The sequence below is a fragment of the Phascolarctos cinereus genome, unplaced genomic scaffold (genome assembly GCF_003287225.1).
Source record: "Phascolarctos cinereus isolate Bilbo 61053 unplaced genomic scaffold, phaCin_HiC Scaffold_7;HRSCAF=346, whole genome shotgun sequence".
Classification (NCBI taxonomy): Eukaryota; Metazoa; Chordata; class Mammalia; order Diprotodontia; family Phascolarctidae; genus Phascolarctos; species Phascolarctos cinereus.
In genome coordinates this window covers 93,624,305-93,649,506 of record NW_027556180.1, presented here as the reverse complement: position 1 = coordinate 93,649,506, position 25,202 = coordinate 93,624,305, and positions in this window count along the sequence as shown.

Sequence of the window (25,202 nt, the reverse complement as noted above, 5' to 3'; positions counted from 1 at the left end):
AGGCTCCAACACAATGACTCAAACTGGGGGAAATTGTTCCTGTAATGGAGTTTTCAATTTATTGGTCAATTTCACTTTGATTTTGTGTCACTGTTAGCTCTGTTAGGCCTTCAGCTTGTATTACACGCTCTAAAAACGTAAAACATTTTCAAATATTTTAAATATCACAGATAATAATTTTTATTCAGTTCATAATCGCCTTATGGAAAGATAAATAAAAATAATTTTGAAAGGCTACGTTGACTCTTAGCCTCAGCCAGGATTTCATAAATAGCTAAAATCTGCCACCTTCTGGATTTTTCTGGGAAATAAACAAGCCAATTTTCCTTACCAGTAATTCAGTCCTTCTCCAGACATGCAGAGACAGTGCCATCTAGTGGACATTTTTAGGCTAAGCATGCAGTAGAAAATCACAAAGGCTCTCATTTATATGAAAAGAGATATTCATTTGGGGTAATTTACTAAAATTACATACCAAAGGGAAAATATATTCCACACATGGCACTTATAGCAGTGTCTAAAGAATCAGAATTTTATAATGAGCAAAAATAAATGAAAACAAAAGGCTATTTATGTCCAGGTCATACCAGACATGTATAGAAACATATTTTTAATTCTTTTATTTTCCCCATATTAATCAGCTGGCAGTGAAGTTGTAGAATTCTTACGTTTTAACTAAATTTACCCATCCTATTTTTTTTAAGACAAAAGGAAGAAATTGTATTACTTTTCAGCCTGGATATTACCTTTGTCAGATGAAGAGATTAATATAGATTACTTGGCAAAATACCTACTCTTAATATTGCAGCAACAAAAATAATATCAATGCTTTCACACTTTTTATAACCTTAAGGCTCTGCCCTTTAAAGTACACATCTGGCTTTCCTCAGTGCTTGAGGAGAATCCATTTTAGGGAAGCATGCATGAATTGTAGCGCCTGACACCATATTCATTACATATTCTCATCCCCAGGAATCACACTGCTAGGAGAATAGAATATGGGATCAGATGGGCCCATTCTTGTGATGTTTTCAAGGATGTAATCTCATTGCTTCCTCCTCTCGTATATTTTGAAATCTCTCTAGAGTTGTCCTTTAGGAAGATGAAGGGCTTTGGGGGATTTTTTTTTTCCCTGAGTGTCAGACAGACTCTCCACAGCTGTGTCGCTTTCATTTGGAGGTTTGTCAGGCATTTGACGAACTATCTCAGCTGTTGTAAATCTACTTGGCGCTGAAACATGGTAAAGTATATACTGTAGATTCTCAATCTGATAACAAATTTAGTTGTGGAAAATCAAAATCAGTTTCAACTTTTTGCTGACTGAGAGAAATGAGGACAACATCCTTTCTCATCCTTCATTTCTTTCTAAGCCCACAGACAGGGGTAGTTAGGTGATGTAGTGGATAGAGTGGTAATCCTAGAGTCAGAAGGACATGAGTTCAAATCCAGCCTCAGATACTTACTATGTGACCCTGGGCAAGTCACTTAACCCTGTTTGCCTCAGTTTCCTCATGTGGAGAAGGAAATGACAAACCACTCCAGTATTTTTGCCAAGAAAACCCCAAAATGAGATCCAAAGAGTCAGATATGACTGAAAACAACTAAACAACAACAAAAGCCCACAGACCTTGCTATCAGCTTCTTCTTTGTTCTAACCCTTTTTCTAACCCAGCTGCACTGACTGGCCAAATCATCTGATTTTTTTTTTTAATCACAGTAATTTGCTTCTGGCTTAAAGCTGCTGATTGGCTCATGCTTTGCTGATGGACAAATAGCCTCAAGCCACAGGTTACTATGTTTGGTAATGTTCCACAGAGGCAGCTGCAGAAACAGTCATTCCCCTGATGCCCTCTTTATTTCATGTGTTTGTGGTATCCTCTAGAGAGGATCAGCAGTTCAGTATCAACCAGAGTTTTCTTGGCTCAAAAAAACCCCACGAAGTTGTGTGGCTTTAAAGCTGGCCTCAACCCCCAAAACACATTTAATATATTTGGAAGAACAAATATGGGAGTCCAGTTTCAGCCCTAGGTCTGTTTGGAAGGGAAAGATAGATGCCAGGCAGCCAATCCCAGTGTCTTAGCAGCATTGTCACTGTACATAGAAGAATTTCAAATCTTTATCAGTTGAGGTTAGCACTTCCTTTTTCCCAACCCACTGCCTCCACAAAACATTTCCAACTATATAATTCTTGAAGCAATCCCTTCAACATACCAATCTCTCTGCCCTCCCCCCCAAAACCAACTACAATGTATACCCCTTTGATTACCCCTATTCCCCTTACCCTAATTATATGAACTGAAGTCACATTTTAGAGAGGCAAGGACCATCAAACCGAATATGGTCCAATCATTGCTTTTGGACCAGGCAGTAAAAGGTACCCAAGAAAGCAAACTGGAGCAGCATATGGGAAGGGCAAGTCACAAATGGTAGGAGCTGATAGTTGTAGCATATAGAATAGTACTACCATTATTCTTATTAGCAAGTAAGAAAGATAATCAATTATGTTCTACAAGTGGAAGGCAAGCTCCATGAAGGCAGGCACTATTGCTTTTTTTTGTCTTTGAATCCATAGCACCTAGCATGTGTGTGTGTTGTTGAGGTTGTGGTGGTGTCATTTCAGTCATGGCCAACTCTTTGTGACCTCATTTGGGGTTTTTGGACAAAGATACTAGAGTGGTATGCCCTTTCTTTCTCCAGCTCATTTTACAGATGAGGAAACTAAGGCAAACAGGATTAAGTGACTTACCCAGGGTAACATAGCTACTTACTGTGTCTGAAGCCAGATTTGAACTCAGGAATGAATCCTCCTGACTCCAGGCACAGCATTCTATCCACTTCACCACCTAGCTTCCCCATTTGTGTGTGTGTGTGTGTGTGTGTGTGTGTGTGTGTGTGTGTGTGTACTTGGCCAAAAAAATCCAGAACTGATTCCCTGCAAGGCCTTGGAGAACTTTATTTTTGGGGCTTTAGCCTTGCCCCCTCCTCAGTGCACTGGTTCCCTCTCAAGGAAGCAACAGCCAGTCAGCACAAATGCCTCTGCAGACACTGGTGTCAAATCATGGAATCCAAACCTTCAGAACTGCCATATTCTCTAGTCCAAAGCCCTACATTGCCTTTATGGGCTAGATCTGAAACTAAAAGTAGCAGTCAGAAGGAGGTTACACAATATGGCCCCTTTGGAAGCTCCAGGACCCCCAGTCACCAAATGAGACTGGCCCTAATTCGCTACCCAAATACAGTTTAGTCAAGGAACCTAAGAGCTTTTGATAATATGTAACTGGAGATCTCTGTTTCCTTGTTTAATGCTCATGGGCTTTGAGCAGCTGGATAATTTATACAATAATAACAACATTATAAAGACAACTTTGAAAGACTTAAGAATTCTGATCAACACAAAGAACAACCACGGACCAATATAGGACCAATGATGAAGCATGCTGCCTGCCTCCTGAAAGAAGCAATAGACTCAGAGTGCAGATTGAGACCAGCATTTTTTGTTATATGAGCAATGTGGGGATTTTTTCTGCTCGACTATACATATTTATTGCAAGGGGTTCCTTTTTTTCCCTGTGGGAGGGAGAAAAAAATCAATTTTTGTACGTTGAAAACAAATTAAATAAATAAAATAGCTTCTGAGTCAGTAGTTGTTTGCCATGTGTGGGTTCAAAATAACCATTGGAGAACTAAACCTGTTCAGCTCTAAAGAGCTGTGTTATACAGACATGACCTCAGCTTCGTATAGTAGTGAAACTAAAGTGTTGTGAAGATTATGTACAAACTCTGTCTTTGAAGACGAGTTATATGCTCAAGTTTAAAAGTGGTTGATGGTTTTCACAACACATGGCATATCATGGAATCAATGTAAGAAATACATCTACTTTATTGCTTTAGGCTATAGGGCTAGTGCTACCATTATAGGTATATATTGTTAATACAATTGATTTTTTTAAGCTGTATGCTTAGTGTATAATCAGCTCCCTGAGAACAGGGGCTGATTGGCTTTTGTCTCTGTATCCCCATCCCTTAGCAATGTGCTTCACACATGGTAGTTTTTTGTTTTTTAATAAATGCTTATTTAACTGAATCAAAAAAACTTTCATGTCACCAGGAGTCTCAATATGGAAGAGTTATATAACAACTCAAAAATGAATATTGAGTTTCTACTCAGAAAGGAAAAAAGTACCTGGCAAAAACTTTGCAAGATAAAGATCTAAAGGCTCTAGTAGACTACAGGGCCAATATAAGTCTTTGAAGGTCTGTCTTTTAGAGAGCAATTAACCTTATTTCTGTTTGGAATCAGGAACAATGAGTGGAAGTGCAAAGTAGTCGTTCCAGTTTGATGCTAGAAAAGACTTCCTAACGCTTAGGTCTTCTCCAAAGGGGAGTGGGCTGCCTGGAGATGTCTTAAAGGTCTTCAAGAAGAAATCTGAATGACCGCTTATTGGGTCTGTCATATTTCACATTCTTTGCATGCAAGATTGGAATTGGATGGTCACTGGAATCCCTTTCAATTCAAATCCTGGGATTCTGTGAACCAACAGTGCAACATGGCAACTAAAATAAGTTAACATGTCTTAAGCTACGCTCAATACAATTGCTACAATAAGAAGGTGTTAATCTTGCTGTATTATGCCCTCATCCGAACACATTTGAAGTATTCTGTTCTGTTTTGGGTACCATATTTTACAAAGATTAAATGGGAACACATCCAAAGAAGGGTGACAAGAATGATAAAGGACTTGAAAGCCATGACATATAAAGACAGATAGAAGAAACTAGTGATGTGTAGCATTAACAAAAAAGATAAAATTGGGAGACCATGACAGTTGCCTTCCAGTATGTATAGGGCTGTCAGATGGAAGAGAAATTAGACTTATTGGACTTTACCTAGAGGGAAGAACGGGTGAGCAATGGGTGGAAGTATCAGAGATCCAGATTTTGGTTCAAAATAAGAGAAAACTTCCTAGCAATGAGAGCTTCCCAAAAGTAGAATGAACTTCCTCTGGAAGCCCCGTCACTAGAAGGTCTTCAAGCAGATGCTGCATGACTACTTGTCAATGATGCTGTAAAGGGGCTTAGTGTTCAGGAATGAGCTATGCTTTTCTCTGTGCAAGACGTTATGATGGGCACCATGACGGAGAGAAAGAAGTAAGGGAGAGAAGGACACCACCCAAAGCAGAATGAACAGTGTGAGTAAAGGCACAGAGGTAAGAAAGAGAACTTGCTAAGTTTGGAACTAGCAAACAGTGCAGAAAGAAAAACATGGGAGTGAGAACAGAAATATGTGTTCTCTTTGTTCTTTAAGAGAAAAACAAGTTACTGGAAATTAAAAAGGTACTTTTAGGACAAAATAGAGTATTAAAAAAACACTAGGAACCCAAGACATTTTTCAATATATTCCTTGGGTAGCAACAGGCAGAGAATGAGGAGTACTGACTCTTATCCCTGATTTTTGTTATTTTCATTATCATGTGAGGTTCTCATGTGATTCAAAAATCAGATAGAGAAAGAAACAGTTACTGAAATTAAAGCATAATTTATTATTGACTCTTGATATGTCACAGTTGCAGAGGTAGATATATACTCTATTAATAAATAGAGCTTCTTGCAGCATCCAACTATATTTTGCTCATCTGGCTGCTACCAGGGTTATACAATTTCCACAAAGTCACCTGGGTTCACTGCCATAAAGCCAAGCAACTAGGTAGTACTTCTATAAGTTGTAGATCTATGCTGGTCTCTTGATGCTTCCCAAACATACCTTGTCCTTTCCTACTTCTGAGACTTTGCTTATGTTTGAGACAGAATATTTCTTCACTTAACAAAAACATTCTCCTCCCTCAAATTGCAGTTCAGAGTTGAAACTTTCTTTATCATCCCCTGCCAGAAGTCATCTCTCATTCCTCTAAACTCTGCTGCATTTATTGTCTGTACCACTCACAGGACACTTATCACACATTATTATCTCATGTTATAGTGGTTTGGACATTTTTTAGACTCTGTAATGGGCCACATTCTCCTTCAAGGAAGGGAATGTGCCCTATACTTCTTTGCAATCCCTAAATACTTAGAAGGCTGCCTTCCATCACATAAGTCCCAAAAGCATACCTCACAAATGAATAAATGAATTAATATGATGAACCCTACTCCCTGGAAGTATAGGTTACTCAATATTCCACCAATAATAGGAATAAATTTACATCATGCTTTAAGGTTTTACAAAGCACTTTTGTATCCATTATCTCATTTGATTCTCCCACCCTGATCATAGCTAAAAGGCAGATAGGTGGTACAGTGAATAAAGTGCTAGTCCTGGAGTGAGAAAGAACTGAATACAAATTCGGCCTCAGACACTTAGTAGTGTGACCATGAGCTAGTCGGTTAACCTCTATAAAATGAAGATAATGATAGCCCCTACCTAACAGGTTATTTATGAAGACAAAATCAGATAATATTTACAAAATGTTTTGCAAACCCTGAAGCACTATATAAATGCCAGCTATTATTATTAAAAAGAACCTTGGAGGTCATTCAGTACAAATCCCTCATTTTAAAGATGTAAAAAATGATACTCAGAGAGATTAAGTAATTAATATTACAAGGTCACAAAGGTAGTTAAGTGGCAAAAACTGAATTAATACCCAGTTCCTCTACCTGAAAGTCTAGCCCTGCACTATGAATTCATCAGAAATATGTCAGATTACTCTTTGGGGGAGTTTGATCCCTAGAAAGATAAATAGTTTTCCAAATCGGAAGTTTGGAGACTTGTCCTACACTCACCTCTACACCTGCAAAATAGGTGTGATCACCTTCCATGACCTTATCCCCTTACATATCTGAATGTACTTTATAGCTCATAATTTTTTTCTCTTTCATCATCTCCTTAGATCTCCCACAGCTCTGTAAAATACTTCAGTCAGACATTACTACCACCATTTTACAGATGAAGAAATGGAGACTCAGAAAGGTCAGGTGACTTGTCCGTGGTCACCATTGTGACTTCCTACCAGACATAACCTCCTTTTTACAATACCCACCTACTCAGTAGACTGCTGCCACTTGACACAGGAAATGTGTTAGAAAATTATTCCCGTCCCATTGTGAGCACATACTTCTCTTTTATTTTAATCCTATTATAACATTTTTTGATGGCAACCTGCTGCTATAGCACAGCTAACTATGTTACAGCTCCCCAGGCCCTGAGCATGAAAGCAGCTCTTTAGAACACATGCTATGGCAGATCTACATAGTTAGAGTGGAACTGAAAATAAGAAGTCTTGCTGTCAGGGGCAAGGAGGAGGAGGAGGAAGAAGAGGGGGAGAAAAAGGTGGAGATGAAGGAAGAGGAGGTCAATTCCCATCCCTGCACTTGGAATGTGATCTTTTCTTGTGCTGGCCTTCGGGTTCTGGGCATCGGCTGTTCACAAGTGAGAATGTGTCTTTCTGACTCCATCTATATTTCATCCAGCTGCCTGAATAATTTTTCTCAAGTATGCACTGGGTAATGCCACTCTTATGCTCAAAAATCTTTAGAGGCTTCCTGTTGCCTACCAAGTAAAGTTCAAACTCCATTACCTGGAATTTACAATCTGATGTCACTCTACCTTCCCATTTGATCTCATTCAGTCCTCTCAGAGTGGTGTGTGCTTGTTAAATATTCTTCCCTACTCTCCCACCCTCTCTATAACCTGAAGTCTCCCAACTCTTCAGGGTTTTTTTCCCCTGTATTATTCCCCGTGCTTGAAGACTCCTCTTTGCTTATCATATCCCATCCTTCAAAGATTAATTCATATGCCACCTACTTGAAACCTTCCCTGAATTCAGACTTCACAGAGCATTTTATTTCATGCCTGTTTAATTATTTTGTAAATGATATTGCATATTGTGGTTAACCTGTGTTTGATTCTTATAATAACAACAATAATAGTAATAATAATAGCAGCTAGCATTTATGTAGACTTACTATGCTAAGTGCTTTGCAATTATTATTTCATTTGATCCTCACAACAGCTCTGGAGGTAGGTGCTCTTCCATGCCCATTTTGTAGATGAGGAAACTGAGGCAAACAGAGGTTTAAGTGACCTGCCCAAAATCACACAGCTAGTAAATTTCTGATGCCAGATTTCAGCTCTGGTTTTATTAATGTTAATCTATAAGTTCCAAGAAGGGAGAAACCATAGCTTACCAAAACTTTATATTATAGCATCTAACACAGTGCTCAGTGCACAGCATTTAATAGATTTTTTTTTTAATAATTGAATGTGTTCTGCATGGTGCCTGGAATGAGCTGGATGTTTAAATAATGATTCACAGTATTAACTCATAATTCACTAACTAAGGGTCATTTGGTAGTGGTGGAGTTAGTGAGCTGTTTCCTGGTTATCCATATTATAGGCCAACCCTGAATATAGGCTTTACCCTTAAAATGAGATCTCTTTTAAAGGGACAAAATGTATTGGTATATAGAAAATAGTAACAGTGGTCATAGGTCTAACTCAAGTTTTACCAGTCATACTTAAGGAAAAGGTATGGCTTATATTCAGATGAATATAATACTTTTGGCAGGAGGTAATTAAATAATTAGTGTAGCCTATAGACATGCTTCTGGTGGTTTCATTAATACAAAAGAAACAGAATTTAAATACGAAAGCTAATATTTTTATCTGCCTGCAAGTATTCGAATATAGAGCTACCCTGATATGATGAAGACAATGACATCCAACTTCTTTTTCTATCTTTTGGCCCAGAGGTGATTTCCTCAAGATGGAAAAATCCTGATGTGGAAACTCCATTTACTGTTGGTCATCTCTAATTTACACTCAGAGAGTGGGCTGGGAGAATTGAAAGGTTAAATGACTTGCTCATAGTCATACACCTAGCACATAGCAGAGGTGAGACTTAAACCCACGTCTTCCTGAACCCAAGGACAGTCCTCTCTATTGCACATAGGATTCATCCAAATAATACTCGAGCCATATTCCTTAAAATGGGTTCTATGCACAGGTTATGAGAGAAAATATTTTAAATAATTATTTAACACCTCATTTTTCTATAGTGATTTAGATTGACAAAGCCGTGTGTGTGTGTGTGTGTGTGTGTGTGTGTGTATGCGTGTGTGTGTGTGTGTGTGTATGTGTGATGTGATTTGGTCTTCACAACAACCCTGTAATTACTGCAAATTTTATTTTCATTTCACAGATAAAGAATCCAAGAATCAGAAAGGTTAGGTGATTGGCCCAAGGTAATAAAACATGTGTTACCATAGGGAAAAAGGAGATAGGTATGAATCCTGGCTGGAATACCACCTGTCAAGCCCCACTTTTCCCCTCAATAATACAAAGGGGCCCAACTAAAGTATTTTGCTTCTTTATGAATTTAAGTGGTATGAACAGAATTTGAACTCATGTTTTGCCTGTAATTATAATACTCTTTGTGTTCAAATGAGATGATGCATGTGTCATGACCCTTGAGAGTTCACTTGATTGGGGCACAGGTCTGCTCAATTCTAAAATAAAGTTACTGAAATAGTTGGTCTGATTCAAGTTCTTGGGTGATTGCTATTCATTTTGAATATGACAAGCTGTAATATAGTGGAGTAATATGAATGCCAGAATTATTCTATAATTATGAGATAAATATAATTTATATATAATTATAAACAGAAGAGAATTTGATTACCACCCATTATCCAAAGTGGAATCATTTGTTGAGAAGAACCAGAGTCTGAACCCAGAAATATAAGAAGAGAGAAATGAAAGGACAGATTTCAGGACTGCATCACCTAAGCCTGAAGATGAAAGTGATGCATACTGTAGTTACTGTTGAGAAGTAAGTCTACCTTAGCAGAGGAACAACTTAGAAGAAAAATATCAGAAAAGTCACCCAATGCATCAGCAAATTAGACTGAGATATTATATAGCCAGTGAGGTATTAGTTGAGGACAGGATAGATTAACTCTACAGGAGTAAGAGTATTTGTTCAACACAGAAGATACATTCATCAAGGAACTTTTATGAACAATTCCTGAAAAAGAAACAAGGCACTAATTTCAGAATCTTTAGTTACCACCAGCCCATCCCACCCCAAGAGCATACGTTTTCACGTTTCATTTCGATGTGTTTCCTTGAGCACATTTCTGTAATTGTATTCTGCCCTTTTCCCATACAAATACTGAATGCATAGATGGGAGAGTATGACCAAGGTTTTTGTATGGATTGTGATTTGTTTATTATTCTTGCATTTTCTTTAGTGTGTCAAAACTCTGGTGTTATTATTTCCTTTGCCCTATTGCTGAGCAAATCTTTCTCTTTGAAGTCTAAATGTGTTAGCATTGTAAATGGCTAGGTTTGGGTAATTAGGAGCACATTGATGAATAATGAAATTGTTTCCTTCACAACAAGGTTACCCCTAGGATCCTGAAAAAGTTTGGTTCATCGGGATGGTTCTTCTCTGGGCATCTAGACCTGCAAAAGTGAAGGATGAGGGGCAGCTAGGTGGTGCAGTGGATAGAGCATCAGCCCTGGAGTCAGGAGGACCTGAATTCAAAACCGGTCTCAGACACACAATACTCACTAGCTGTGGGATTCTGAGCAAGTCACTTAACCCCAGTTGCCTCACAAAAAAAGTGAAGGATTATTGACATAAGCAAGCCAATCATGAGGGAGAATAGGTGATCATATGCTCTTTGAGAGAAGTGTGAAATACTATAGGATAGTAGGGCACTCCCATATACCTGTCATGTATTTAAAACACTTCATAAACATTAAGCACTATGTGAACCTCAAATATTATTATTACTATCAATACATGGCATTACTACTGCAAACACTTAGAAACATATATATATATATATATATGTATATATGTACATATATATATACATACATACATATATGTACATATATATACATACATATATATATATATAATGTTTCATGAATTATTATAACACTAAAGTCATCTACCTTCTATGTAGCAGTTTTTCTGCTTTGGAAAGGAAAGCAATGTTTTCCCCAAGTCTGGTTAATATTGTCTATGACTAAATTAATAGCTCTAGATCACAGACAAAAGTTCCTATGCATGGTTTTTGTTTTTAGTTATTATGATGGTGGTTGTTATGATTGTTATAGTGATGGTGGGTATAATCATTAGCTATTCATTCTGATACCTCGAAAGACAAATTACTAGGAAAATAACATACGGGACAAAATTTAAAGCCGGCTATAACCATCAGGTATGCTAGTGGGGGTGAGGTTTTTTTTTAATGTTCTTTCTTGTTTGAGGTACACTGTAAGGTCCCAATACATGGCCAACATTAATAATAAGAGCTGAGTAATTAATGCTTCCTAATTGTTGTTTACCAGTTATTTTTCCTCCTACTGAAAACAGAATTTGTATGAAAAGAAATCTGAGCACAATTTTAAGAAACATTTTACATGTAAAGTTTCCCTGCAGAGGAGTATTAAAAATATTCAGAGGGAAGCATTGAAAAATTCACTAAAAATTTTTCTGGGTTACCCAAAATAACAGATATTTTGTATCACTATAATAGTGACGGGACATTTTTAATACATTACTTTGTTTTAAGCTTAACAAACCTGTGTGATACATGCTACAGGTGATACTATCCCATGTTTTCTGTTTTGGCTTGGTTTGGTTTTTACAGCTAAGGAAATGGAAGCTTCAAGTGGTTGAGTTATACAGCAGTGTCAAAGTCAATATTTGAACCCAGGTCATTCTGTCTTAAAGTCTTTACACAACACCATGCTGCTTCTGCTTCATGATGTCCAGGTAATAATAATAATAATAATAACATGATTATTAACTACATGAATATTGTGCTTTACATATATTATCTCATTTAATCCTTTTAACAACCCTGTGAGGTAGATGCTAGTATTACCCCATTTTACAGATGAAGAGAAGTTAAGTGATTTGCCCAGGATGAACCGATTAGTAAGTGTCTGAAGAATGATTTAAAGCCAGGTCTTCCCAACTCCAATTCCAGCAGTCTGTCTTCAAGAAGAATTAAATAAATATCATCCATCACTCAGAAATGGCACTGGACTTGGAATAAGGAAGCCTGAGTTCCCACCCTAGGTTCTGCCACCAGCCCACTGTCTGATCTTGAGCAAGACATTTCACCTTTGTCAGCCTCAATTTCTTCATCTGTGAAATGAAGAAATCCATACTAATGACTTTCAAATCTGTTTCCAACTGCTAGATCCTTTGTTTTTTTTGTATCTATGAAAATTCTCATAAATACACACGCACAACCTTCTATGTGAAACATGTAGGTTCTTTCCCATGACAGAACCACTTCCTTCATCGATCCACCCAGAATTGTTTAAACTTTGATAGACTGAGAAACTACAATGGCAGCAAAGTGTTCTTTGGAGTGTCAAACCCCAGTGATTCCAGGTGTTCAGTCTTGTATGCAGGTAGCTGTGTGGTATAATGAATAGAGAGCTGAAACCCGAGTCAAGGAGAGTCCAAATCAAATCCTGCCTCATACACTCACTAATTGTGTGAACCTGGACAAGCCACTCAACCTTTTATGTCTCAGTTTCCTCAACTGTAAAAAAAAAAAAAGAAAAAAAAAGAAAGGGGTGGGAGTTGTGAGGATCAAAAGAGCTAATATGTATATAAAGAACTTTGCAAATCTTTAAGCATTATATAAATGCTAGCTATTACTATTTTGAGTCAGCCTTGTCGACTAAGTGCTCAGTCAATTTGTCATTCAGCATTCATCCTGCATCCACTGTGTGCAAAGGCCCACTTTGTCTATAGTATTTATCATCCAGCAGCTGGGTTTTAATCTGTGGCAGAGCAGTCCTTTGGACTTGAGAGATGAGAGCAGCCTTAGGGAGAGAGGTTGGGAGGCAGAAGACTGACTGTCAAGGTTTTTGTTTTTATTGAATGTTCCTGTGAGCTGGATTGATGACACTGATCAGAGCTGATTCTGCCACATAGAGCGGGAAAGCAAAAGAACGCTATTTATTTTATTTTAGTGGTTGATCGATGGGGGTCAGCTGGAGCCCTGGAGACCTGTTGAGTTGGAGGATCTCTGCTGCATTTGATGACTCCATTTGTGTGTATGTCTGCAGGTGGGAATGAAGAAGGTCAAGGTGAACTCCTTCATTCAGATTCGGAAGTATATAGTTGATATTGACCCCTGAGCTGAAAAGAAAGGTGGAAGAATTTGAGCCAAGCCAAACAAGGTTCTGTGCCACTTCGAAGTCTGACAGAAATGGAGCATTTTAGTAAGGGGGAGCCTCATGGCTCCCTGCCTCAATATCTTACTTCAATGAATGAATAAATGAATGAAGAACATTTATTAAATACTTGCAATGTGAAAAGCATTATACTGAGTAATAGTAGAAGCGAGACAGGCCCTGCCCTCAAGGATCTAATATTCTCTCTCTCTCTCTCTCTCTCTCTCTCTCTCTCTCTCTCTCTCTCTCTTCTCTCTCTCTCCCCCCATGTGTGTATGTAAAAATATATACACACATATATAAATATTATATATTATATATATAATATATTATATGTATATAATATATTATATATACATATAATATATGAAATTATATGTATATATATATATATATTTTAAATGAAAAATTTTCCCCAAGTATATGTCAAAACAATTTAACATTTGAGGTTTTTTTTAAGTTTTGAGTTCCAAATTCTATCTTTCTCTCCCTCCCCCCCCAGATGGGAAGCAATCAGATACAGGTTACATATGTGCAATCATGTAAAATATTTCCATATTAGTTATTTTGTACAAGAAGATATATAAAAGAAAAAGAATGAAAGAAATAAAGTGAAAAATAGCATGCTTCAGTCTATATTCAAACAACACCAGTTCTTTCTCTGGAGGCAGATAGTCTTTCATTATTATCCATTCATGGGAGAAAAAACATATACAGGAAGTGGTGACTAGGGAGGAGTCTTTTGGTCTGAGAAGTCACAAGGCTGGTGAAAAAGTTTCCCAATAAGGGAGTTGGCTGAGTCGCCTTTTCCATTAGCAATGATAGTATTGATTTTATTATATTTCCCAGAGCAAGAGGTAGAAAATGGCTTGGTGAATTAATTAATTAAAACTTGATGTCCTCTTCACATCATTCCTTGAAATTTCACTCCTCTAGATCCTTAGAGAGGGAATAAGGCCAATTGAAAGAGTCTGGGGCTAGGAGTCTGAAGACCTGGGTTCAAGTCCTTATTGTGACCATTATTAGCTTGGTGAATATTGGCATGTCTCTAAATACTTTTGAGCCTCTTTTTCCTTACTTACAAAATGTAAAAAAAATAATACTGGTATAACCCCTGTCCAAAAGCCCTTTGGCTTGAGACTTTTTCCTTATTTGTGAAGATGAATGCCATGCCCTGTGTGAGGGCAGGGCATAGTTAAGAGTGATGACAGCTGGGGCAACTAGGGGAGCAGTGGATAGAGCACCAGTCCTGAAGTCAGGAGGACCTGAGTTCAAATCTGGCCTCAGACCAAACACTTGACACTTGCTAGCTGTGTGACCCTGGGCAAGTCACTTAACCCCAATTGCCTAAAAAAGAGAGAGAGAGAGAGAGAGAGAGAGAGAGAGAGAGAGAGAGAGAGTGGTGAAAGCTTCAATTCCCAGCCAGTTCCCCTTTGGGGGCAGACACTTCATAACAATATGGGAATATTTTGATGAAAGCACTTTGTAAACCATAGAGCTACAAAAGCATAGAGTATCCTTATCATTAGAAGTTAGTTCTATATCAGAGAGGTGGCATACCATGGACAGAGAGCTGGTCTCAGAGTCAGGAAGACCTGGGTTCAAAATCCAGCCTCTGACACAACTAGTTTTGTGATCCTGGACAGGTTACTTAATCTCTCAGTGTCCAATTCAGACAACTTTGTAAGACATACAAGTTTGGAATGGTAGTTAATACTAATTGACAGGAGGAGCTTCCTCACAGGGAGTTCCCTACATCAACAAAACTATAGGTCTAGACATGAAGAAATAGAGAATAGAGGAATAGTTGAACAATAATGTTTACTAAGCATCTATTATGTGCCAGGCACTGCTGTGGATATAAAGGAATTGAAAAGACATTCTCTACTCTCAAAGAGCTCAGAATCTGATAGAGGAGACATTATGCAAATAACTATGTGCAAACAAGATCTATTCAAATTGGAAGTAATCAAAAAAGAGAAGTCACTAGAATTAAGAGGAATTAGGAAAGGCTTGCTGTATAAAATGAGATTTTAGCATAACATAAAGATGTTGCCATGATAATTAATAAATATTTGACTAGGTAAATAAGTTAACTTCTTTGCGAAAGAAGAAGAAGAAGAAGAAGAAGAAGAAGAAGAAGAAGAAGAAGAAGAAGAAGAAGAAGAAGAAGAAGAAAAAGAGGAGGAGGAAAAGGAGGAGGAACACAAAGAAAGAGGAGGAGGAGGAAGGAGGAGGAGAAAAAAAGAAGGAAGAGGAGGAAGAGAAGGAAAAGATAAAGGGGAAGAGAAGGAGGAACTACTTTAAAATTTACAAGCATGCTACAAATGCTATTTCACTTTATTCTCACAACAATGCTGGAATATACATGCTATTATTATCCCTATTTTACATATGAGGAAACCGAGGCAGACAGAGCAAGAAAGCCAGAAATACCTTTGCACAAAGGGTCCCCTATTAATGGAATTTACTCCCTCATCACCTCTGGCCTTATAAAAGGTCTTGAACCCTGAACCCTCTGTCTGGATGCCACTACACAAGGACTTGGGGCAGCTAAGATAGAGCACCAGGTCTGGAGTCAGGGAGACTCACCTTCGTTAAATTCAAATCTGGCCTCAGATACTGACTAGCTGTGCAACCCTGGGCAAGTCACTTCACCCTGTTTGCCTCAGTTTCCTCATCTGTAAAATGAGCTGGAGAAGGAAATGGCAAACCACTCAGGTATCTTTGCCAAGAAAACCCAAAGTGGGGTCGCACAGAGTCAGACACCACTGAAATGACTGAACAACAACAAAAAAACACAAGGCTTGTTTCATTCTTCCAGCTATTAGCCGTCTCTGCCTCTTGAAATTATTTCATATTATTTGAAGATACTTTATATTTCTTGTGGGCATATTAAATCCCCTAAGTAGATCGTAAGCACCTCGAGGACAGGAGCTATTTCATTCTTGTCTTTGTGTCCCCAGTGCCTAGTACAGAGCCTTGCATGTAGAAGGCAATTTTTAAAATGTTCGTTGAAATGACTTGACTGGTAAAGAGGAACGTCTGCTCAATTCAATAGATGCAGAAGTTTTGCTACCGACGTGTCATCTCTCTTCCATCTCTAGTTTATTTAAGCCCTTACCGTCATGCTGTTGCCACACAGTTTGGATGGAATAGCTACACAGCATGGACATCCTTAAAAGCATTATGACTAGAGGCAGGAACATGAGGCTGAGCGACTTATTAAGCAATAGACTGCATAAACAACTGCAGTTCATTCCGCCCTGGAGCCTGACATCACCGCCTGAAGAAGAGTGTCGAAAATAATTTATCTGGTAGTCTTCTGCTTAAAACATCAGATTGTGCAGAGCCCCATTAAGTCACAAAGAAATGTAATGGCAAATCGTTCACTGTGGCCATTCAGTAGCTAATGAGCAGCTCACCCCACTCCACCCCACTTTGCTCCCCAAGGTGCCCAAGAAGCAGGGATTTAAGTGCCCCCGTCTTGAGAGCTGACTATAAAGCTACCAGTGCAGCCAACTGGAGTCACAGCCTCCTGAGAAGTGACAGATTTAAAGGGAGAAAATGTGTGCCGTTGCTTGAGGCAAGTTATTTTAATGTAATGCCACGATGACAGCTCTCCACATTTAATCATCACACTCCTGATTTTTTGCCTCAACATTAAAATTTCTCCCAATTTGGGGGTTTAGGGAAATGTTCTCTTTTTTTCCCATCCACTGTTGTGGATGCCTGACAGTTCCACTTTCACAAGCAATGTTTGTAAATTTCTCCAATTACTTTTAACGAAATGTGAATAATCATCTACATGAAAGAGAGTCTTCTGAAAAAAAAAAAAAACAGGTGCATCATTCTTTCTGCACAAGGCCTCTGGAGCTTTGTAGTTTCCAAAGTGATGTAGACCTGTCACTCAGAGGGTTTCCTCTCTCCTTAATAGCACTGTGACAATTTCTTCTTTTTAATGATTTCTATGATCAGGGGCTGTCATCAAGGCTGTATATTTGATTATCTGTTTTCAAAAGTGGGCCAGAGCAGTCTGGCTAGTTCCCAAGTATAGGATCGGCTACTATACTTAGTACAACAACCATTAAAGAACAGCATTTGCATCATCTGCTAGGTCACTAATTCATACCCAGACTACAGAATAGGCCAACAACATTCTCATACTAGCTTTTTCTTTTTAATATACAAGAAATTTAAGTAGAGATGAGGCGACTTCACTCAAAGATACGCAATAACTCAGGGTAGGAGTCATAACTCGAACACAGCACCCTGACATTAACTCAGAGACAGCATCTACAAACACTGGTAAACAAGATACATCCACAGTTCAAGATAGATATGCCCTTACATCAACATGGAACTGTCAGTGTGAGAAGCAAGGATGCAGGTGCAGGGAAATCCATACCGACAGTCTAGGATCAGCTGCTGGTAATTATACCCCTAGGGAGTAATTATACCCCCAGCACATATCAAGAGGAATGACAGAACTCTACCCATGTTGGTGATTGTTGAAACCAGCTGCATTGTTTACAGAGATCCATAGCAATTACAGTACTACTGGGATACATTTTGTGTGCATCAGATTGACATAAACCCAAGAAATCACTGGAGGTCCCATGCCCTCAATGGTAAAAGTTCTGTTCCTTCTTTCAACTTGTGTATGAGTTTTGTGAGACTTCCCACAGTTGCTTGCTGCAAGGCATAACTGCTGAGGGGATGTCTTGTTTGTGTGTTCTCTGGAAAAATGATGATCCCTGGGAAGACTTCACTTGCTGTGTGAATCTCTAGAGTCATAGGAGTAAGCTGGTAACCCATTCGAGTAGAATAATTCAATGCAGGATTTTGCCTATAAGGATAACCAACTTCAAGATTTTCTTTATACCTAAAAATGTAAATTGAGGGTGCTTCCTTCCCTTCAGGTATAAAATAGTAACAGGAGAAAGAAAGGCCGCATGTTAGCTGTCACTGGGATTTGCCTCACAAAGCAGGTTGGAAAAATCCCCATGATACAAAACCATGCCAGAAGGGATAGCCAATAAGCATACAAGTTCAGATAGCCCTCAAGTTTACCAGTATCTTTTAGCATTCTTAGGCAGGGTAGCCCTGCTGCCCTCCCAACAAACAGAAAATAGAAAGGACTTCTGAGATAAAGGAAACAATTTCCTGTGCATGTACACAGTGGAAAAAACCGGGACTATGCTTTCCCAAAATATTATATAGAGAGCAAAAATATATATGAGAAAAATATGGATACACACATATGTATATAAACACACACAGCTAATTCCTGAGACTCCTATTAAATAATTCTTTAGTGTACCTATTTGTACAGCCTTCACAACTACCCTTTCTGCTTTGTCTCAAAGGCCCTTATTAACCACAGTGTCAGTCTTTGAGAGAGAGAAATAATCATTAGAATCTCTCTTTTTTAAATGGAAAGAATAGTGATTATCTGAGTTCCCCATGGAAGGGGTAAAAGCATTATGGGCTCAGAACCAATGCCAAGGTGCTTGGGAAGCTGCCTCCTGCCAACCATCTCATTTTCACCTATTCCTAAAGCCTAAAGCTAAGGCTTGTTAGCAGCATGCTTGATGGTGATGTGAGACATTCCATGGCTTTGTATTGTATTCCTGTGGAATAATTAGTTTTCTAGTCCACTTCTCCATTTCCAAGCCTCAAGTCATCAGAGGCAGTGATGGGGGTAAGGGTCATGGGAGTGTAATAGAGGCGTTAGAGCCCTGTAGCGTATGTGTGTGAATGTAGGTTCTCAGAGTCAGTAAGGGAAGGCAGGGTTGTATGGTTACAGGAGCAGGGTTAGAACACTGCAGTTTGGGTTCATATGGGTTCTCTTCACTGCTATGAAGCCGACTCAGCTATTTAATAATGCATCTGTGTAGCACTGAATGGCAGCCTCTGAGCAGAGCAATGCTCTCCAAATCCAGACTGCTTCCTAAGACAATTAATATACTTAAGAAAGCACTGAACCTGATTCTGCCCATATTGGTAACTATGTCATTTTCAGCCCCTTTCTTTTTTTCAAATGTACTAGATACAGAGAAGAAAAAAAAAATCAATGGACCTTAATAAGCCAAGAGGTACCAGAACTCTTTTAAAAGCTGGGCATTTCAAAAGGGGAAAAAAAATCTCTTAAGGTCCTGAACCAGTTTGACTATATTTATTCTACTAGAGCTCAGTGTAACAGCCACCAGACCACCTCACCACAGGTTCCAAATAAAAATTTTGAGGGCTATTGAACACACTGTAAGTTTTCACAGCAGATGAGTGGGAAGTTATTTAGCACAGTTGTCTCTGTAATTGTGATACATTAGAGAAATTTTCAGGGCTCAGTGGCCTTCAGTCTTTCACTTTCACCTGTACAGTATGACAGCCTGGTGTTAGCATTCAGCTCTCCAGACCATTAACACTGGCAGAAATGCTGGATACATTGCGTTACTTTACAATAGGACTCCCAGCTAGCTCTCTTCTCTTTCTCTAGATTTGGTAAAGTGAATCTGTTTCAAGAATCAGAAGGTAATGATTAGAAAGGGGCTAAGGCTCATTCATGCCACAGCAATACCTTTTGAACTCAAACTGGTGTGTCATCTATTTACCTGACTCTGTCTACATTTTTATGGAGCTGACTACAGCAGAGTACTTAGGTCTTCCAATGCAGTTATTCCACTGGAGGAAACATAAAGGAGGCAGTCAAGATATATTATGAGTCAGTCAATATATATTAGGCATCTACTATGAATCAGTAATGTCCTAGGGCAGCCTTGAGGCCACATGTGACCCTCTAGGTCCTCAGCTGCAGCCCTTTGACTAAATCCAAACTTCACAAAACAAATTCCCTTAATGAAAAGATCTGTTCTGTAAAACTTGGACTTAGTCAAAAGGCCACACCCAAGCACCTAGAAGGCCATATGTGGCCTTGAGGCCACAGGTCCACCCTCCCCCCTCTCCCCCCCCACCCCCATCTAGGGCATATGTGACAGGGCTATTCAAATTTTCTGTTCAAGTGAATCCCCCCACAAACCTCAGTAAATTTATAGGAAGACATGGAAGAAAATCACACAGGATAGACAAGCACTTGCATCACCGGAGGCAACTGCCAAATCTGTAGGCTCCTAAATCCATTTGAGTAATTGGATACTCATGCTTGGGCTTTTTCTTTTTTTTTTTTAAATGAAACTAAGATGTATAGATAGTCTGAATCCTGCATCACTGAATTGTTTTAAGATTTCTTTACAGAGGGGCAGCTAGGTGGTGCAGTGGATAGAGCTCTGGCCTTGGAGTCAAGAGAACCTGAGTTCAAATCCAACCTCAGACACTGGACGCTTACTAGCTGTGTTACCCTGGACAAGTCACTTAACCCGGATTACCTCACCAAAAAGCCAAAAAAAAAGTTCTTTACAGAGTCTGTAAAGATTGTGTGTGGCACAGAAATGCTCTTGGGATTTATGGGACTGTGTTCTCCATATTAATATATCAGCTGTCCTCTCTGATCCAATGCATAGTTTGAAAATGTGTGCATTATATTTAACTTACACTTGAATTAGCTCTGGTGCTTTAATAAATGGCTTCCTTTTTCCAATCCCTCTTTTTGTTTCAAAGGTTCTCATGTGGTCTCCTTTTGAGTTCCAAGGTATGGTTCCTGATGGGGGCCCATTCTTGCTTGCTGGTCTTACACTCATTCCTTTGAATAGTCTCATTGTATCTTCAAAAGTGTGAAAAAGTTCTTTTAATAAAGTACTGTTCCAGTCACAATGAGGGAATGTTTGTAGTTGCTTGCTAAATATTTGCTGTTTCATAGATCTTTTGGTCATTTTGTAATATACAAACATACACCTAACAGCATATTTAAGTGGTGGGAAGTAAAATTATTGAACTGGGAAAACCTGATCTATTGCTGTAATAATACAGTAATAGTGTTAGCAGGAACAAGGGAAACTAATTGAAATTGCTCCTCACTTTTCATCTGACATCGTGGCATACAATGTGTGTCACTATACTCACTATACTATAGAATGTGGAGAAATCATTAATGAAAATATAAAATGAAGACCATATGCTAGGTGGAAGGCAGTATATATCCTTAACTGTCTAAAATATTCAATCCAATCCATCATTTATTAATTACTTACTCTGTATATGATAGTGAAAATTAACTTAGAGGATACAACAGGTAGCACAATAGACAGACTTCTAGGACCTGAAATCAGGAACATGAGTTCAAATCCAACCTCAGACGCTAGTGGTGTGACCCCTAGTAAGTCACTTAATGTTCATTTGCCTCAGTTTCCTTATCTGTAAGATGTGGATAGTAATGCACCAACCTGCCAGGTATGAGGTTAAATGAGATAGTATTTGTAAAGCACTTTGCAAACTTTAAAGCATTCTCTGTTGTTCATTTCAGTCCTATCTGACCCTATGTTGGGGTTTTCTTGGCAAAGATACTAGAGTTGTTTGCCATTTCCTTCTCCAGATCATTTTACAGATTAGGACCTGGGCAAATAGGGATAAATTATTGACCCAGGGTCATATAGCTGGTAAGTGTCTGAGGCTGGATTTGAACTCATGAAGATGAGTCAAAGATGAGTCTTCCTGCTTCCAAGCCCAATGTTCTATCCACTGAGCCACCTAGCTGCCCAAAAGCACTCTATCAATGCTATCTATTATTATGTGCACAAGGAAATAATTCCAGAGTATATACATAGTCATTTCCAGAGGGAGAGAGTGCTAAAATGTAGAGGGGATCAGGAAAGGCTTTGTGGATAAGATGGCACTTGAGCAATGCTTTCAAGGAAGCTAGAAATTCTATAAGGCAGAGGTTAGGAAAGTGCATGTATGTTCCATACACTGGAGATCACTTCTGCAATAAAGCAAAAATGAGAGGCAGAATTTCATATACAGAAAACAGCTAACAGACCAGTTTTTAACTGGACACAGAGGGTGTGCATGACAAGACTGGAATGGTGTTTAGGAGCCAGATGGTAGAGAGCTTTAAATGTCAGACTGAAGAGCTTCTATTTTATTCTCAAGCCAAACCTGTTGGAATGGAAGGAGAATGATACAATGACAAAAATAAAGTGGCTGGGGGAATCTTGTTTGCCCACTTAACCCTATTCAAGCACTTTCTTTAACGTAAGACATGAGCTACATGTCGTTCAATACCTACCCTGGAACCCAGATGTCTCCAGTTGCCCATATTCCAGCAGAAGAGCCTCCTAAAGTACAGATGTTACAGCCAGTCCCCACCACAGGATATCCGTACTGTTAATCCAGCTCATTTCAGTACTGTGTGCTTAGTGGATAGCTGCCTCACGCAGGAGGACTTCACTGTAACTCAGGAATAGTGCAAATGTTCCGGCCATGTGATACGCATAAAGATGTAAACTGCTGTGCAGAACTCGTGACTGCTGTTGAGTCATTTTCAATCGTGTCTGACTCTTTGTGACCCATTTGGGGTTTCCATGGCAAAGATACTGGAGTAGTTTGTCATTTCCTTCTCTTACAGAACTACAGAGGGCTTTCAAGTGCCAGGGAGAGAATGAAGAAGATATGTGGTACAGTGGATAGAGCGCTGGGCCTGGTGTCAGGAAAACCTGACTTCAAATCTAGCCTCAGAAACTTACGAGCTGTGTGATCTCGGGCAAGTTACTTAGGCTCTATTTACCTCAGTTTCCTCAACTGTAGCAGCAGGGTTGTTGTCAGGATCAAATGAGGCAGTATTTGTAACGTGATTGGCACAGGGCCTGGTGCATAGTAGGCATTATATAAATTGAAATGATTATTCCCTCCCCCCTTTTGTCCAACATATCCACCTATGTTGAGCTAAGAAGCCCTCATAATGGAAGAAGCCCATTACTCCTTCTTCTAGCCTATTAGGAGCCCTGTGATAAGGCAGGCTTCAGTCCTGCTGAACACAATGATGAAAGATAGGATGAGTCTATGTATTGGATTCCTACTGGAACATTAATCAACAGCTTGTCAGCTTTCATTTTTCCACTCAGTAGTATCTGTGATGTTAGGCTATAGCGGGCTGATGCTATCAAGGTACCAAAAATGCACATTGAGTCCTACTTATAGCAAGAGAACAAAGATTTAAACAAAGCATACTTATGCTAAGAATAAATTTAATTACTTGTTTTTTATGAGCTATTAGAGAAATGTTTTAAAAATACTGTACACTGTGGGCAGACCCAGTAATATTTTACTATATAATTTTGAACAGGAGCCCCCTTTGTTAGAAGTAGGGTTTAGATTCCCCCGTAATAGACAATGTCCCCATGAGGTGGAAGATGTCCAGGTGAAGAAGAATTCCAATTCTCACATTGGATAAACGGACAGGCATTTCGCTTGTAAGTGGTAAGGACGTCACTTTATTGCACACATCTACTAGATGTTCCCCACTCCCAAAATATGGGGACAGAAGGGAGTTCCAGATTGTACTAGATTTGTTCCGCAGAGTATCAACATCCCTAGAGACTAGTCTTGCCTTAGACTTACGTTTGCCTCAAGGGTTTATTTCAGTTTATTTCTAGGGGTATCTAAATTATGTTCTATTTATAGGCTCTCCTGTTTATGGGTAACTTGTGTTTGCCTAGGGGTGTGATCACAGTACAGCTCTCTTACTTGTGAGACTTCCCAAATAGGATCAGTAGACCTCTCCCTCATTTCATTCCAAAGTAGGGATGTTTTCCATCTCTTCAACCACTTCCCAAATTGCTAATCATGCCAGTGTTAATCACATAGAGAAGGATTAACAGCTACCAAATTTTCATTTTTCATTTTATCAAGAGAATTACATGATAATATTGAAAGAACAGTGAACAATGGGAATAGGGCTGGGGGCGGAGAGGGAGAATTGTGACGTGGAGAGAACAGTTCATTTGGACAAAACCTAACTGGCAGCTACAGAGATATAAGATTAGAGAAGTAGAATTCAAAGTAAATGTACAGTTAATGGGGGACTGCTCCCTCACCTGGAATGGCAACAAATGAAAAGGAAAGGATGGGGGATCTGGAAGTGCATTGTCCCACCAGCTGACGCTCAGCAGTCTCTTTGATACCTCACAATTCTAATCACTCTCATGTACAAAAACAATCCACCCAAATCCTGGAGAGACAAGGCAGGAAAGAAGCAACAGAATCAGCCTACAACTTGGTCCTTCCATCTGGTCTTCCTCTCAAGTGGACTAAGGAGGATGGGCCTCATGTTCCCAGATGCCTCCAAAGCCAAATTCAATGAGATGTCAAACTGGTTAACCTTAACCTAAACTATGCTACTTTTCCCAAGTTTAATGGCTCCATAGACACACTTTCTGATCAAGGAGCCTGAAAGTCCAGGGTTATAAATATAATAAAGATTATCATCTTCCTCCCTACTACTCTTAAATAGAGCTACAGGGTATTTTCTGAGATCAATACATATCGCTATATCTCTTGAATCTACAGTATGATAAAAGTAGTGTTGATACACAAAATGACCATCTTGGTATACTTTGAGATCTTTAGTCATTACAAATATTCCAACAAATTTCCCTGCCACCGATAACTAAGTAGGGTAGTGGCCCAGGAAGTAATTATCTTTTTGAAAGTTTTTAAATAGAGATTGGAACAAAACAGGATTTCTGGTTAAGTCTGAGTAACTCAGAAAGATTAATTAACCAAAACACTATTCTTCCAGTGTTCTGGCTAATTGCAGTTTTACTCTTTTTTTTCTTGGTTTAGGCAGTGGGGTTAAGTGACTTGCCCAGGGTCACACAGCTAGTGAGTGTTATGTGTCTGAGGTCGGATTTGAACTCAGGTCCTCCTGAATCCAGGGCTGGTGCTCTATGCACTGTGCCACCTAGTTGCCCCCAGTTTTACTCTTAATCTGGGATCCCAAGGGTCTGTGGATAAATTTCAGGGGATCTCTGAAGTTGAATGGAAAAAAAATTACATCATTATTTTCACCAATCTCTAACTGAAATTTAGAATTTCC